Consider the following 15,279-nt stretch of genomic DNA (forward strand, 5'->3'; position numbering starts at 1 on the left):
AATATTAGACACATTTCCTCATCTTTCCTCTTCGTGAATGGAACAGGCGTAGTTGGGGTATGTGGGGCTGACTGACATTGCTGGGCATGTAGCGACTCTCTGGCACAAGAGTTTACCAATTCTCACCTCCCAAATGGATCCAATTAAGGAAAAGGTTTGGGAACAAAGCAGAGCAGACCCCAGCCCCCTCGCTTGTCTCCCTTCTCCCTTCCCTTTCCACCCACCCCTCCACCCGAAGGGTAACACCATGGCGAGGGGATTTGAGGGACTGAAAAATGGAGTGGGCACCAGGCAAAGTAGGGCTGACCCTCAGCCAAAACAAAATGGTGGAATTTCCTGGTTTCATGCCTTAAACCGTCCTTCTTAGACTAAAATTCATCCTGCAAACTGTCCAAGGAGAGGACCTTACTGCATACTTGTATCTTGGCTAACAAAAGATTCTAATCTTGACTGGGTCTCCAGGCACTACAACTAAAATAAGATCTAAAACCGATAATCAGCACAGAGATTTCTTTTTCCTTATGAAATCAGGGGGCAATTTGTGTGTGTTAAGAAACACGTCTAGCACTACTGTCTTCCAAAGTCATCTGCTATTCCCCTGATGTCTCTTGCAATGCAGATTATCCAAATGTGTATCCCTGGGTGCTCTCTGATACACAATTCCAGTAAATATTTACATCCTCTCTCTCCCTATTTTGGTTTGAAATATGCTAAAAGGATGCACAGGGGGTGCCTCAGCATTTTACAGACTCTTCACTTTGGTCAGCAAAAGTGAAATCCTACGGGAATGACAACCAAAAGCGTGTTGCATTCTCACCTTTCTGGAAAGAGTCAAACCCCTACAGTTAAATCTTGTTTTAAAAAATTGCACAAACCCAAAGTGTGTGGCAGAACCTTCCTCAGTGATTTGATTTTTCAAACCTCTTTCCCTTCAGTGGTGATCACCCAAGATAAGCTAACAGAGATGGACTCTCTCCATTTCTTAGGATCTGTCACTGAGGAAGGGAGAACTGATCCTGGGAAAACACAAACCTCAGTGGTTCAGGATTCACATGCTTTGTGCATGCTTCCTTTTTTGTACCTCATTTTCCAGAGCCAGTGCTGATAGGGATGAGATGATAACTTGGCCCACATGCCTGGTCACACCTGGCTTGACCTGGATGTGAGATCCTAACGAAACCTGAACACAGGTTGGGTGGGGGCTGTGAGTCCTTCCGATGAGTCCCTGTCCTGAGCGATGGGGACTAAGGACCTCAGGGCTCACCACAGCATGCCCCAGCAGGGACATCTTTAGAGAAGGGTCAGTTATGAACCCCAAATATCACAATTGTTTTGTGGCATTTGCTGGAAGTGGATGGGATGGTCTTACCCCTGGATGTGAGTGGGGCTCAGCTCTGGTGGGGATGGCATAGGAGCTTGCTTTGCTTTTGGCTCTGGAAACAGGAAGGAGCACTGGACTCTGCAGGAGCCCAAAGAAACCAAGGATGTGGTATTTGGATGCAGCTGAGCACAGCTGGACATGCTGATAATGGCTTTGTGAAGGCTCAGACAGTTCCTGCTGTCTGTGTTTCTGCTGCATGATTGTCCCCTCGCTTTCCCTGCAAAAAAATCCATTTAGCAGCACCAGGAACTCTCTATTGAGTAAGCACAAAGCAAGCAGGAGGGGAAAGGTTTAGGAACAGAATTATACATATAGGTATGATACATATCTATGCCTGACTCAAATCCATGAATAGAAACTGCAGATCTGAACTCCACCCTTGCCTACAGGGCAAAAGCAAAGCTTGCATCTGAATAAATCCTGAAAATCTCAGCTGCCAGCATCTCCAAATCAGAGCAACAACAAAAACAGGAGCTGAAGCCAAGTGCTCTGAATATTTTCTTACAGAATACCCGGGAGAGCTCGGCTATATGTAGCAGAGCCACTTACATGGTGTTTGAGGCAACATTTCTAGTCTTAGCAGACAGAGAGGTGCCAGGAAACAATTCTGCTCCCCAGGCAGGACTCAAACCACAGAATTGCCAGGCCTGTGAGCCCAGGATTATCACATTGATCTTTTCAGCTCCCCCCCCACGTAGCATCAAGCATTTGTTAGATAGCTACTGCTCATCCCAGGCACTCCTCTTAGCTACTGCTGTGAGTTGTAGTGCAGTGAATACTGCAAAGGCAATGCCTCTGTCAGACTGTCCCTGAGAAGAGGGTCAGATCCTAACCACGCTAAAGGCGAGGCTTCAGCTCCCTCCCTTCCCTCAAAACACCACTGGGAGCAGGAACAGAAGAAAGCAAGACACTTTTAAAGGGAATAAGAGGAGACGGCATGTTCTCCACACAGATGTGGTTGACAAGGGTTAATCTTTCAGACTTCATGGCTCTACCTGCTATATCACAGTTGCCCCATCAATGTCTCTGGCCCTAGACAGCTGCCTGCTGGCCATTCTCAGCACTTTGCAGTACCTCCCCTCAAAGGGAAGGTCTCCCATCACAAACTGAGCTAACCTAGCCCCACAAGCAGCACCAAAGTCACACCTGTGTGCACGGCCAAAACATTCACTCTATCCTTTATAAAGGGCTTGCACCCAGCAGCAACCAGCACTTAAGGGGTGAGATCCCAGACCAGATCCTCCATGAAATCTGTGACACTGGGGCATTTGGCTGACAATCCTTTGGCATTTTCTCTCCAGTACCCTCATTTATTTCCCTTTGCAATGTCAGTTTGCCCGGCCAGCTCAATGAATAATTCAGCACCATTAAGCACGTGTCAAAGCCACTTTGGCACTTAGTAGGATCAGTTCTTTGGCCCTTTTCTCCATTTAAACTTAACTCCAACATAATCTCCCCTTCATTGCTGCTGGAGGAGCAAGATCTACAAGTAGAAAGCACATTGCCATAGCTATATGGAAATATAGCTATATATATGGAAATCACCCCTTTGATAGAAATGGTGTGCTGCTAACGATTCTGCTCAATCCATGAGCGTTGCTGCTCCTGCTCACTGCCACTTTGAATGAGAGAAATCCGCTATTTTTTTTACAGACATCTATTGGATGCAAGGGTCAATAAGCAGGCAATAAGGATACTCTCACAAACCAGGATTCAGAAAAACCTGGGGTCATTTCCCAGTTCCATTGTGTATTCCTAGTGTTATTGCAGTGAAATCAATTCATCACACCCAACAAGTCAATTAATCATATGATAAATTAGTCAATCTCAGTCCCTTTTTCACTGGCTTTTAGAGACAAAGGAGCTTTAAGATGGGTGTGCACATGCTTCAGCATCCCATCTGTAAGATGACAATATCATCTTTCTCGCTTTGCCTGTTTTGGACTGTTTCACTGTCCCTCGCTGCCAACCTGCAGTCCTGAGAAAAGTGGGGCTCTCACCATGGACAAAACCTGTAGGTGTACTGCTTCTAGTAGTCCTGTCACTGTGATTGAACCATCTTTTTTTCAGTATCTCAAAATGGCACTACTCGGACCATTTCCTTGCAAGGACCGAGGGCTGTTTCTCTGGAACATCAGACATAACTGCACACACAACTTCTGACCCACTTTGCCATGTCTGAGAGCACCAGGCAGCAGAGTCAGCACATAATATCCAGCTGCAATAACTGTCTGTGCAAATACAGTGTATAGGTGAGTGCTTGTTTCAGAAGGCACAATTACTACTATGGCTTTTATTAAATCCCAGTCATTTTATGACTCCCTGGTTGGGGCAGGAAACCTTTTGCTTTCAGCTAAGGGTACACATGGGGTTGCTGTTTCAGCAGCAGCAGCAGCAAAGGTGTCTGAGATGCACAGCGAAGGCAGCCCATTCTCTCAGTTTGGGAAGTAACTTCCATTCTTTGAAAAAGCTCTTGCACTTAACCTAAGCAAGTAAGCATAGCTGCTCTTGTTTCAATGGTATGTTAGACGACAAAGTAACCTTCAGAAATCCTGACTATTCATCTCTGCTGGTTTTTCTGTAAGCTCTCATACCCAGCTCCTTGCTGGTTGCCCAGATACAGACCTTGTTTTGTGGATGTTATCAGCATTTCATTAGGAGGTCTAACTCCCCTGTCTCTGTAAGGAACTCTCTATATCCCTAAAAGAGCGCAAAAAAACCCTGTCTGTATAATGCCTGCCTCTGCCAACAGCACTCACTGAGTGAGCAGAGATCCTAGGCTGCTTTTAAATGAGTTGCTGTGAAAACAGTGTCTCCGGGATTGTCAGAGGCTGGATTTTGATCTTAAACCACTGTGGATCCCAAGTAACATCAAGCAAGGCAGAGGGTTGATACCAGCCAGGCCGTGGGTGGTATCAGACCTCAGAAATCTGCCTATTTTTTTTTCTCCTTAAATTCTGCAATCTCATTGCAGCTTCTATTCAAAAGATAAGAAGCAATTTAAAAAAAACAGACTTTGCTCATTTTCATGAAAGGTGCTGCTCCAACAGTGTTTACATCTAGCCAGCTGATGTAGCAACACCAAGAGCTGTTTCCCTCGCAAATTATTCTTTAGGATCCAGTTTGAAAGGGGACACTCTTCACTGAGATTCCCACTTTGCCTGGCAATCTGAATGGTCTAATATCAAATCCTTAATGCAAGCTGAATTTGCTGCCTTGGAAGCCTTCGCTTTCTAAGATACGGCTTTTTGCAAAGGTAATACTGATTATCTGTGTCCTTTTTGTGCCTCTCAAGTTACCCCAGCTCTAGAGGACTCCTGAGGTCACCTCTCACAGCAGTTTGCACTCTAATGAACTGAGTTGTGGATTATTTTCATATGAACTGTGAGAAAGCTGGACCTCTTTTCCAGTGATGTTAGAGAATTGCAGGAAAATACTGGAGAACTGGGAGCACCCCAGTGGACCTCATCAGTGCCCATGTTACAGAAGAGTCCTACGGGGAGCTGTGATGTGAAGCAAACTCCAGCACTAGCTGAAACCTTTGGAAGAGATCACCAATTCCACATAAAATCACATGGTACCAGTTGGGAAAGCAAGTGATACGAAAGGGGTTTGAGTGCATAGATCTGTGAGGCAAGTTGAAGCTGCAAGGAAGATAAACCCTAAAATGAGACTTCTGGGAAAGTGAAGAGCCTTTCACTTAAAAGCAACCCAACTGGCAGGGGTTTTCCCCTCAAAATATTCACTGCCATGTAATGTGGCTTTCAAAACGCTTGTGCTTTGTGTCTTCTGAGCCCTGAACGCGCAGGAGACAAATACTCAGTCCTCTTGAATGGAGAAACACCTATTTCAGAAGCACGGGGATCTTTGTATGCCAAATTTTCATAAACACATAGCACTTGTGAAATCTATTATCACTACCAAAATGATAAACCTTCACTTTCATTGCTAGAGTTGATTTAAGCAACCTTGACATCACCAAATGTCCCCACCACAGGTGGGCTAGTGCCTGGCAGACCTGTGGTGGAAGTAGAAGATTATTGCCATTCAGACTGACCTGTTCTCTTGTAGCATTATTTTTTTCCATACTTGTGTGTATTCCTCACACACAAATGAAATGCCAGGAAAGTGAAACACCCAAACGACCTCTCACTGCTACAGTTCACATATAGCCACTGAGCTGCTGTTAGAGCCAGAGGGGGAAGAAAGGATATCTGAGATACCTCTGGAAAAAACAGTAGGCAAAATTGCCCAAGTTGGGTAAAGGTCAAGAGAGTTAGAAGAAAAAAAAATACTGCAGAGGAATAAAATAAAAGGTGGTAATCAAGGTAAGATTAAGAGTCAAAGTGACAGTAACACCAGACCTCCCTTTCTTCAGGGGAGAAATCAAGCCCTTTGAATTGTTGGATCATTGCATGTCCCTTATTTTCTATATTGTTCTGAACTGACACGAACACAGCAGCCTCCCAAGGAAAAGAAAAAAAAAAAAAAATCCCCTTTTCAGTCACTATTGCTATTATGTCCCAATCAGCAGTGCACTCTGAGTAGCTAAGGAAAAACACCAGTAAAATCAATACACACCTCCAGGTTTTATTCCCAATGGAGATCTCATATCACACGCCCCCACTTTACTACAGTCAAACATGTTAATTTTAATCTCATGCTATCTACCAGGCACAAATAGTGATACTCCGGGAAGCCCTTATTCTACTTAACAGCTGAAGAATTAGAATTAGCCTGAAACAGGCAGAGATGTTCAAAAGTTTGTATTTCACCTCTCCTTGAGAACTAGAGATGTATTTTATATCACCAGGCCTTAATCATAAATTTAAGTCTGACTTGAAATAAGTCCAAACTCTTCATTTGAATTAATCAATGAAACTGGTGAAACCCCATGATTCCAAGCTCACAGTGCATTGCAGAGGTTCAGAAGAAGCATTTCTAGCAAATCAGAAAACAAAATATTCCAGAAGTTCCCTGCAAAACACCACATTTATGAGAAGACTGTGTTAATAAAAACAAAATGTTTTGAATTTTCTTCACCTAATTTGGGTGATAGTATATAAGCTTCTTTAAGTGCCTTTTGAGCTAAAAACTTGGAGAAAGGTCTTTAACATCATTTATGGAAAAGCCTTGCAGGCAGTATAACTTTTTTTCTTCATTATATACGGGTTTTGGGGGGAGGGGTGTGTGTCTTTTTCTGTAAGCCCAGAATAAACATCTCACCTTACTATATATTGTGTCAGCTACAGAAAAGCTATCAATAGGTGTTAGATTTCTCTGTTAATAAAACATTTCTGAGATCTGCCAGGAGTATCCAGGCAAAGCATTGCTATATCTAGGCATCTGGGAAAAACTGGCTACCATCAGATCGTCAGTGTCACAGCCTTGCCTGAAAGCTGAGTCATTCGTTGACACCAAAGGACACTGAAAGGAACACCGTGTCAAGATTTTGGCTTTTAAAGTGTGCTTAAACTGTGAGTGATTCTGCAATTGAGGTTTGTCCGCATGAACAGAAGAATCAGTCATGAGCAGAGTGGTGGGTTTGTGCAGCCCAGCTGGCAGAGAAAGGTCTTCACACATTGCACGTCTTTCTTCTTCAGACCTCTTCTCAGCAGGTTCCTGTTTGTATACAGATACCCACCAACTTGTTTTGCTTGGATTAGACTTTGCCTCTCATGGCTTTGATATTTAGACATTTGACATAACCATCAGGCACCTATATACAGTCAAACAAGTAGCTTTTTGTTTGTTTGTTTTTACTGGTCACAAGATAATCTTGACCTGGCAGAAACATTTTATAAACAACATCCTGTGTCATATCTATCAGAAAGGTCTGTACACTTCTGCCTGAGTGCTATGACTTATTACAACTCTTCAGAGGCAGGCAGTCCTCTGCTCTTAAAGGGAAGATACATGAAAACAGAAGGATAAGGCCTATAAATTTTTATAGCCCTGTACTTAACTCACACACAGGCAGTGGAGTGAATTGCAGTCCCAACAGAAGATGTATGATCCTCCTACATTAAGCTATGTCCAATTTTAAAATGACCTCTGAGCATCCAGCCGCTGTGTTTAAGATGCTTTAACATTTATGCGTTAAAAGTTTGACCCTACCCAACACATTAGGAGTAATTTTCATGAGTACAGCCAAAAATCAGGGGAGGAAACAGATGTCAGAGGTGAAATGGGCCAAATGTTTAGGCTATGGGCAACACAGGTTGTGATCTGATGGGCATGAGATTTATTGAGACATTTCTGAAGGTCATATCAAGGTCATACTCTGGTATATGTGTGGGTGCTCATCGTGAGAGGGCATCATCATTGCACTTGTTGGTTACTGATCCCAGCCACTGTCCAAGCAAACCATCATTTGAAGAGAGGAGCAAAAATGCCCTGTTGTTTGCTTTGCTGTGATCCTTTCCAGGGCTCAGACATCTCCTCTAAGTGACCTCTCCTCACTTAGGAGACCCTGCTATGCTCCCACCAGACCAGGACTCCAGGGAGAACCCCAGAGCCAGCATCTGACCATCTATCAGCTCTCCTCGTCCCCTCTGCAGAGACCCTGCAACCACTCCTGAGGCCAGAAAGTGCCAAAATCACTCCTCCCTCCCTGAGAAAAAACGGCCTAGGAGAAGTGGAATATACATCATGTACAGCACAAACCTGCTGCTGCACACACTTCTCATTTCCACCACCATGACCTGCACGTCTCCAGGTTTCTCCAGCTAAGCTCCGGTTGAGCTGTCACAGCTTGACGGTTATAACAAGCTGTCATGTGGCAGCTGAATTGCGTTAACTGGCCAGAAATGAGGGAGCAGGTTAGATCCTTCTGCTAAGGCAGAAACATTTCCAACTGCTTGGCCCACAGTGAAAAAGCTCTGCGGAAACTCCTCCAGTCACAGTGGCTGGAGAAGGTGTCTGGGACTCTACTGTCTCTGGAGTAAGACCCTGCAAAATGAGGCCATCTGAATATGTCTGTGGAGTCCATTTCATCACAGCTCGCTGCTTACATCCTATCATGTGTTCAGAGGAATTTTTTAGATTCTTTAAATGGAGCAAAAGCAGAATTGTGAAGTAGCTGGAAGTGAAGACCTCTTGGTCTACCAATCTACTGCAAAACCTCCCAAAATATCAAGAATATACTGCAGAAAGGTAAATCCTTGGTATGAAACTATTCACAGTAAGAAAATCACCCCTCACACCTGGCTGCAGTTCTGCATGCCCCAGACACTTTAATACTGTTTTCTTACTCTTTATTGGCCATTTTTGGCTAATTAGCCATTTTTTTCCTTAACTTTGGGTTGCTAGGCCACAAAGCCAAGGAAGAACACACATCAGAGCGGAGAGACAAGAGTGGGCTGGAGCGTGCCTTAGCTGCATTCTCTGCTGCCCACCACCCTACTCTTAAATTCATCCCTGACCTCACATAAGGGCGGTCAAGTAGAGGTATGGAAGGACAATGGCCTGGACAACAGACTGCTTGCCAGTGCTCCAGGTGTTTCCCCAGCATGGGGTTTAGCAATGCAGGTGTCATTTCTTCCTCTAAGACGCTCTATACTTAAGCTGTTTTTCACTGGTTTTCAACTGAGAGTGCACGTTATCCATTCCTAAAGAGGATAGACTGAGGAAGGGCCCTCCATACAGCAGAGTATGAGGAGATTTGTGAACAAAAGTGGGCTGTGGGGTCAGACAGCCTAGGAGAAAAATAAACCATTTTGCTCAGGGGAAAAGTCCAGAAGATTTCTGGAAAAGCTGTAAGTCATGTCTGCAGGGTATCTTGCACTCAATACCTGCTCAAGGTTCTTGGAAAACACCTGTCCCCCTAGATTCATCTGCTCTGCATTAACCGAGCAAGGCCACTTCATCTGGCATTCAACCGTCTGAGAAGGAAGTAATTCAAATTCTCCATTTTTCAGAAATGGGCAATATTATCACAGTTACCTTCATTGTTTTCCACTGGGCTTCCTCAACCCTTCAAAAATTACTCCATTCCTGTTATCCTGCAGAAAATTAACAGAGTCAAATGAGTCCAGGTAGGGAAATATGGGTCAGCGCAACCTGCTACAGAAGCTTAAATAGACATTTCCAAGCAACATGGAAGAGATCTCTCTTGCAGCAATAGAAGTCAATGTCATGCTGCTGCAGTGGGCTCTATGAGCCCAGTCCTAGCCTGCAGGGCAGGCAAGTAACCCATCATCAGCATGGGGACAGCCTCCAACACCCTCTCGAGTTCTCTTCAAGAAGGATTCAACCAGTGATAAAAAAAGAATGAAGGGAACAAGATGGTTCAGACAGCTCAGGAACATGACCAGAGAGGAAAAACTGAAGAAGCTAGAATTGCTTAGCCTAAAGTAAAGAAGGATGGAAGAATGGCAACTGTTTTCAATAGATGCCTGGGAGCTAGTGGAGGATCTGCCAACAGAGGCTTTTCCAAACGAGTCACAAACATCTGTCAAGAGTGCTCTACCAGGGATCCTGGCTGCAGGCCAGGAGATGGGCTCTCTGGACCTTGTGAAGTTCCTGCCAGCCCACTCTGTATGAAGCTACATTGCGTGGTATTGCTCCTCTATCCTGCTCTGCAGTATGCCTGCAGCTCCTGGTGCTGAGGCGGCATCATGGACTGACCAAGATTTGCAGGATCCAGCTCTCAGCTACCCCCACACCTCTGACTTTGCTGGGAAGACGGATGAGTAGACAAGGCCCTGAGCAAACTGACCAAACTGCTTTGAGCAAGAATTCAGGCCAGAGACCTCCACAGGTCCCTTCCCACCTACATTATTCCATGTGGGAGGCAAGTGCACAGAGGTTCACCAGTCTACTCCAAGATTTTGCGGCAATTGCAGGTCTAGATTCACACATTTACTTGTCCAAGCAGGTTTTACCCCACTCCTCCTACAGCATCACAAGGTGAAGACACTCCAGCCCCAGGCAGGATATCCCTCTCCCCCACACTTTTTCCAAGCAGGGTCTTTCCAAAGGATGCAAAGCTACCGGAGCCCCATAAAAAGCAAACTGAAGCACACAAAACAGATGGGCCGGAGTGTGGAGGCACTTACAGCAGATGGCACTAAAATATTAAACTAACATTACCGTATGCTTAAGCCGTGGTCTGGCTTGCTGCTGATTGCAGAGCCAGCCTGGTGAAAGCACACAGATGAGAAATAAGCCTCGGAATGCTAAATCATGCTCCCAAACATCCCCTTCCCGCGGAAAAATTCCTCACTAGCGACACCTCCAACAGCAGGGATGTGCTAACGCGATGCAGATGATGTTTTGCTGAACAAAAAACATTTCCAATAACTTAAGGTCTCTCCCAGATCTCTGCTGCAAAACCATCTCCTTGAGAAACTGTGTAAAATCAGCTTCTCTGTGGCACCAAACAGAGGTGGACACAGTGAGAGGTTAAAGGGGAAAAGCCCACACTGCTTTGTGCTTGTCCACTGCGTGACAGCCCTGGACACCATGGGACAGCACCAGAGGCACCAGGGAGGAGGGGAAACATATTCTTCAATCCAGGGCATTTGCCAGTGTCACCCCAAAACCAGAAATGGTCCTGACTGCAGCTTGTGACACTGCCTGACAGACACTGGGCCACTGGCCATGAATCTCAGTGTCCCTCACGGGTACTTAGAGCCACAGCAGCCACAAAGGGTGTGTGGTAAGGACACACTCTTGTGGGGGACTAACCACATTAATGCTACAAAAGCCTTCCATAAGGCATAAAAATCCAGATGCCCCATAGCAGGGTGGCATAGGACTGTGCTGCAGAATAAAGCATTTTAAATCATTTGACTGCGTTTCCAGCAGGTCCTGCCAGTTGTGACATCTAGCATGTGAGTCACAGCATGATCCCACAGCCCCGGGCCTGGGTTTTCCTTTTCCTGTGCTAAATTTCACCATAAAATAAAAAGGAAAGCAAACATTACTATAAATGTCCACATATTTTTCTTTTTTTTTTAACCTGAGCTCAGACATCTGATCTGAAAGGTAATGAGCTGCTGCACCCTTCATTAAATGGATCAAGCAGAAGTTATCTCCTAGTATTGTTGTTGAAGAAGAGGCTGGAGAGAGACATGATACCCCAGCATAAGGGAAATCTCTGCCCAGGACCAGGTCACCATGCTGTGGGACACCAGCATGTGGTAAACCAGGCCACCCTGGCAGAGACCTCCGACAGGCACGTCAAGAGAAGACAGGAAAGCACTCAGACAAAATGCTCCTTCCCAGCCTGCCTTGGTCCAGGCTTCTTTTGGGCTTCTTGCAAACTGCCCCAGGCCAAAAGAGGCATGTTTCCAGAACAGCAGGTCTTTTCTGAAATTTCCTGCATGCCCAAGCCATGTGCAAGGCCAGCTTGGATGTCACCTGGGCTATGCAATGTCACAGCACCATACCAATCAGTTGTATTATTTTCCAAAGTTTGTGAAAATCTGTTGCAAGAAAGGGTTTTCTTAGAACAAACCTAAAAATCTGCATTCCTTGCTCTGGCTACTGGAAAACACCAATGATTCTCATCTTCCTTCTCTGTGGCTGAATATTTTAAAAAAAAAAAAAAAAAAAGAAACTAAGCTGACAACCTCCTTTCTGCAGAGCTACAGCCAAAGGGGCTCTAAGCCCTGTTGTGTAAGGGCTGCATCCATCTCTGGGAGGAGATGCCGGTAGAGATGTGGAGGCAGTGACAGCCGAACAGCAGATGTCTTGCTACAGCTCTACCTTCCCCTCTTTGATCCACAGGAGGCAAGGGAATTAGTAACACTAATATAGGTAGCAACTGCACAGCACTGGCCAAAACAAAGCTTGTGTTGCAGCAAGCGATGTGATCTTTCTGACCGTGCAGAAAAGCAAGCGAGGCTGCTTATCAGTTAGCGGCATGGGAATAGCTCCGCTCTTTCAAATTGTGATAGTCAGCTCCAGTAAAATGGAGGTAGGAAGTCCCTGCCCATTTTTGTTATTGCCACTGGATGGCAACAGACATTAAGCAGAGATGTTACCACTGCGCAAACCACACATACACTTGCTGTGCTCCACCTTGTTGTTTAGGGGAACGGCCGTGATTTCAGCATGCCTAGCAGACACACCAGAAAGGTCTCTAAGGGATTAAGCTGTGGCCTGGCAGCAACACGATCAGCAAGACTGTTCCTGGGGTTGAGTTGAACGCTGGGCTTTCACTTTGTACAGTTTCTTCATGTATTTCCTGGAGTCTGCACTCAAAATCAACTTTTGTCTTGCCAGCCCAGGGCAAACCCTTTTGATGAGCCATGCGAAGTATATTTAATGCCAGGGATATGAGTAAAAGATTCCTTGGTGGTATTACAGTATGACACTTTGAAATAGTTAACACTTACATGTGAAACCGATGGCTGACTATTTTTAAATTACATATACCTTGCTGTGAGCTGGCCAAGGGCCACAGAAAGATTTACAGCTGGGTGTCAAAAACACAGCCAGGCGTGTCAAACAGCTTCATTTGATCCATCACTTTCCTATGAATCTCCAGAAACGTTGGGCTAGCAGCGACCTGAACTTAGGTGGGACTTGCCAAGGCCATAGGGGGATCAGTGCCCACCTGGACTCTGTGAACATCATCATTCTGTCTTAATAAGGATGTGCAGTGGTAGCATAACACTTCCAGGGTGACGTGTAACTAGGAGGTTAACAGGAAATAATGAAGGGGTTTTTGTTTTCTGTCTTTTAACAAGTACATATTTGCATCTTGTTGGTATTCTCTTAATGATAGATAACTATAATTAAGATAATTCTCTTAATGAATGATGATACTGTTCTTGCTTTGGGTGACATCGTTCTGCTGCACCTCCGTTGTGCAGCACTGCCACATCTACCTCTATTCTTGTCACTTTGGTTGAGCGCGGCCCATGCCAAATGCCTGCCAGGTGCCTCTGAGTTGGTGTATGACACATATATGATGCTGTGATGTAAAGCTGTGCCAAGACCTCAAGTTCATGCTATGAAGGCAGACTCTGTCCTCTTGGATGTGCTTTTATTTCCCTACCACCCGATGCGGCTCCAAGCTGACGGAGCCTGGGAGGACCCATGGGGGATGCTCTGGTTCCACCAAGCCACTTAACACATCCCTCAGTTCACCTCTGATAGCTGAAAAACCTCTGAAGGATTTGACGGGAATTCTCCAAGTGAGCGACAAGCGCTCCTTCTCCAGGTCAAAAGGAGAGCCCCACACTATACCTTCAACTTAAAAATTTAACTAGTGCCTAGACACAGTGCACATACAGCAAATACCCATGACTGGAAGGCAGCATAAACTGGACCCCACTATCATCCATATTTTCTTATCTTGAGGCCACCTCCCCATATCTTGAAATCAGCTTTAAAAAGTTACACAAGTTTTAGCAATAATCTCCTTGAGAAGCTTTATGTTTTTGTTTTCCTTGCCTGAGATACTGGAACGTCTCAAGGGAGAAAAGCACATACTGAAATAGTCCTCCACGCACTGCCAAATAGTAATTGGCTGTCTTGTGTCTGTGCTGGAGGAAACATTCCTGCCACTACTGTCCTACGGGAATGCAGATAGGACACACGGACACACTGCGACTCAGGGAGAAAGTCTGCTTATGCACACGGGGATTTTCTCCAACCATCATATGAGAACAAGCCTCTGCTAGCATCAGTTTAGGCAATAACATAAATTAAATGAGACGCAAAAGTTAGGCCAAAAAAATCTGAATATGATTAAGGGGGACTATAAATTGTAATGGGGCCTGAAATCTCAAAATTGAGTGACAGGCAACTAGGTGCCCATGTGGTATTCCCCAACTATTTTCCCCGAATCCAGGAACAGATTGTGCCCAGAACAGCACACAGAACACAATGTGGTTGCAAATACCCAACACTGAACACTGCAGTAGTAGTATGTAAGGTAAATTTAATCAGCTCTGCAGCTTCTAGGGTTTGGGCAGGGCCTGGGCCAGTCCTGCAAAAGGGGAATTTGGGAAGGGAGAGAGAAATGGTTGGAGCTCTTCCTACCCATCAGAGAGCTAATTGATGCACAGCGTGATGTTGCAAGCTCTGAGAATCTGGCAGGAAAACATACTTAGCAATAATGATATGTTTCTTATTCAGCCTATTAATGTCATTAATTCATTACCAGTAAGAATATCAGTATTAACATATTTTGTTGCACTGCAGATCTTGCAGTCCTCAGCACATCGTGCATGTTCAGGCTGTTTCCTTATTAGACTTGCACGCTTGGGTTCACAGCATTAGATAAATCAGTTGTAAAACTGTGCCACTTAAATGTGTCTGCCACATCTCCAGGCCATCATGTGGTCAAATGTCTGCACAAGTGCGGACGGAAGAAAAAGCTGCTCTCTAAGCAGCAGGGCTGGAGTTGGACCCCCCTCCATCTCTATCCAGCTCTTTGCAAGGAAGCAACAGCTCTCGGAATTGCAAACCCCCATCTGACAGAAGAGCTGTGGGCAGCCACTGCCCAGCTGAAGGAGACGGCAGAGGGCAAGCAGGGCAGGCGTGGGGCAGCACCATATCCCTCCCTCCCACACCAGCCTACAATGCCAGAGGTGCACAGAGATCCTGGCTATTTAGAGCTGGTATCTTGCAAAGAATAAAATGCCTTTTTCTCTTGTGTGCCTTGTGAAGTAAGCCAGTTACAGACTGCAGGGACACCCAGCAGTGTCAGTGTGCAGTGACTATGTGCTAGCCCTTGGTCCTCAGGGTTTAGCCCAGCCCAGGTGGTGGCTCTAGAGGTTTGGTGAGTCTGGTCAGACCTCCGTGCCTGGCACAGCAAGCCCAGTCCTGGCTGGCTCCACACTGGCTCTGAAAGGATCCTATGGGGAGACAAGTGCCCTTGAGCTCTGACTACCATGGAAGTGTCCTGCCCTTCCCCCTCCCAGAGCCGGATTAGGGAA

General features: G+C 45.5%; 1 protein-coding gene across 1 annotated transcript in view; it reads right to left on the bottom strand.

Moving 5' to 3' along the window:
* The window catches only part of RTN1 (reticulon 1), a 121,119-nt gene that overhangs the window by 32,060 nt on the left and 73,780 nt on the right, over positions 1 to 15,279 (bottom strand). The gene's annotated exons all lie outside the window — the stretch shown is intronic.

The sequence above is a fragment of the Balearica regulorum genome, chromosome 5 (genome assembly GCF_011004875.1).
Source record: "Balearica regulorum gibbericeps isolate bBalReg1 chromosome 5, bBalReg1.pri, whole genome shotgun sequence".
Taxonomy (NCBI): domain Eukaryota; kingdom Metazoa; phylum Chordata; class Aves; order Gruiformes; family Gruidae; genus Balearica; species Balearica regulorum.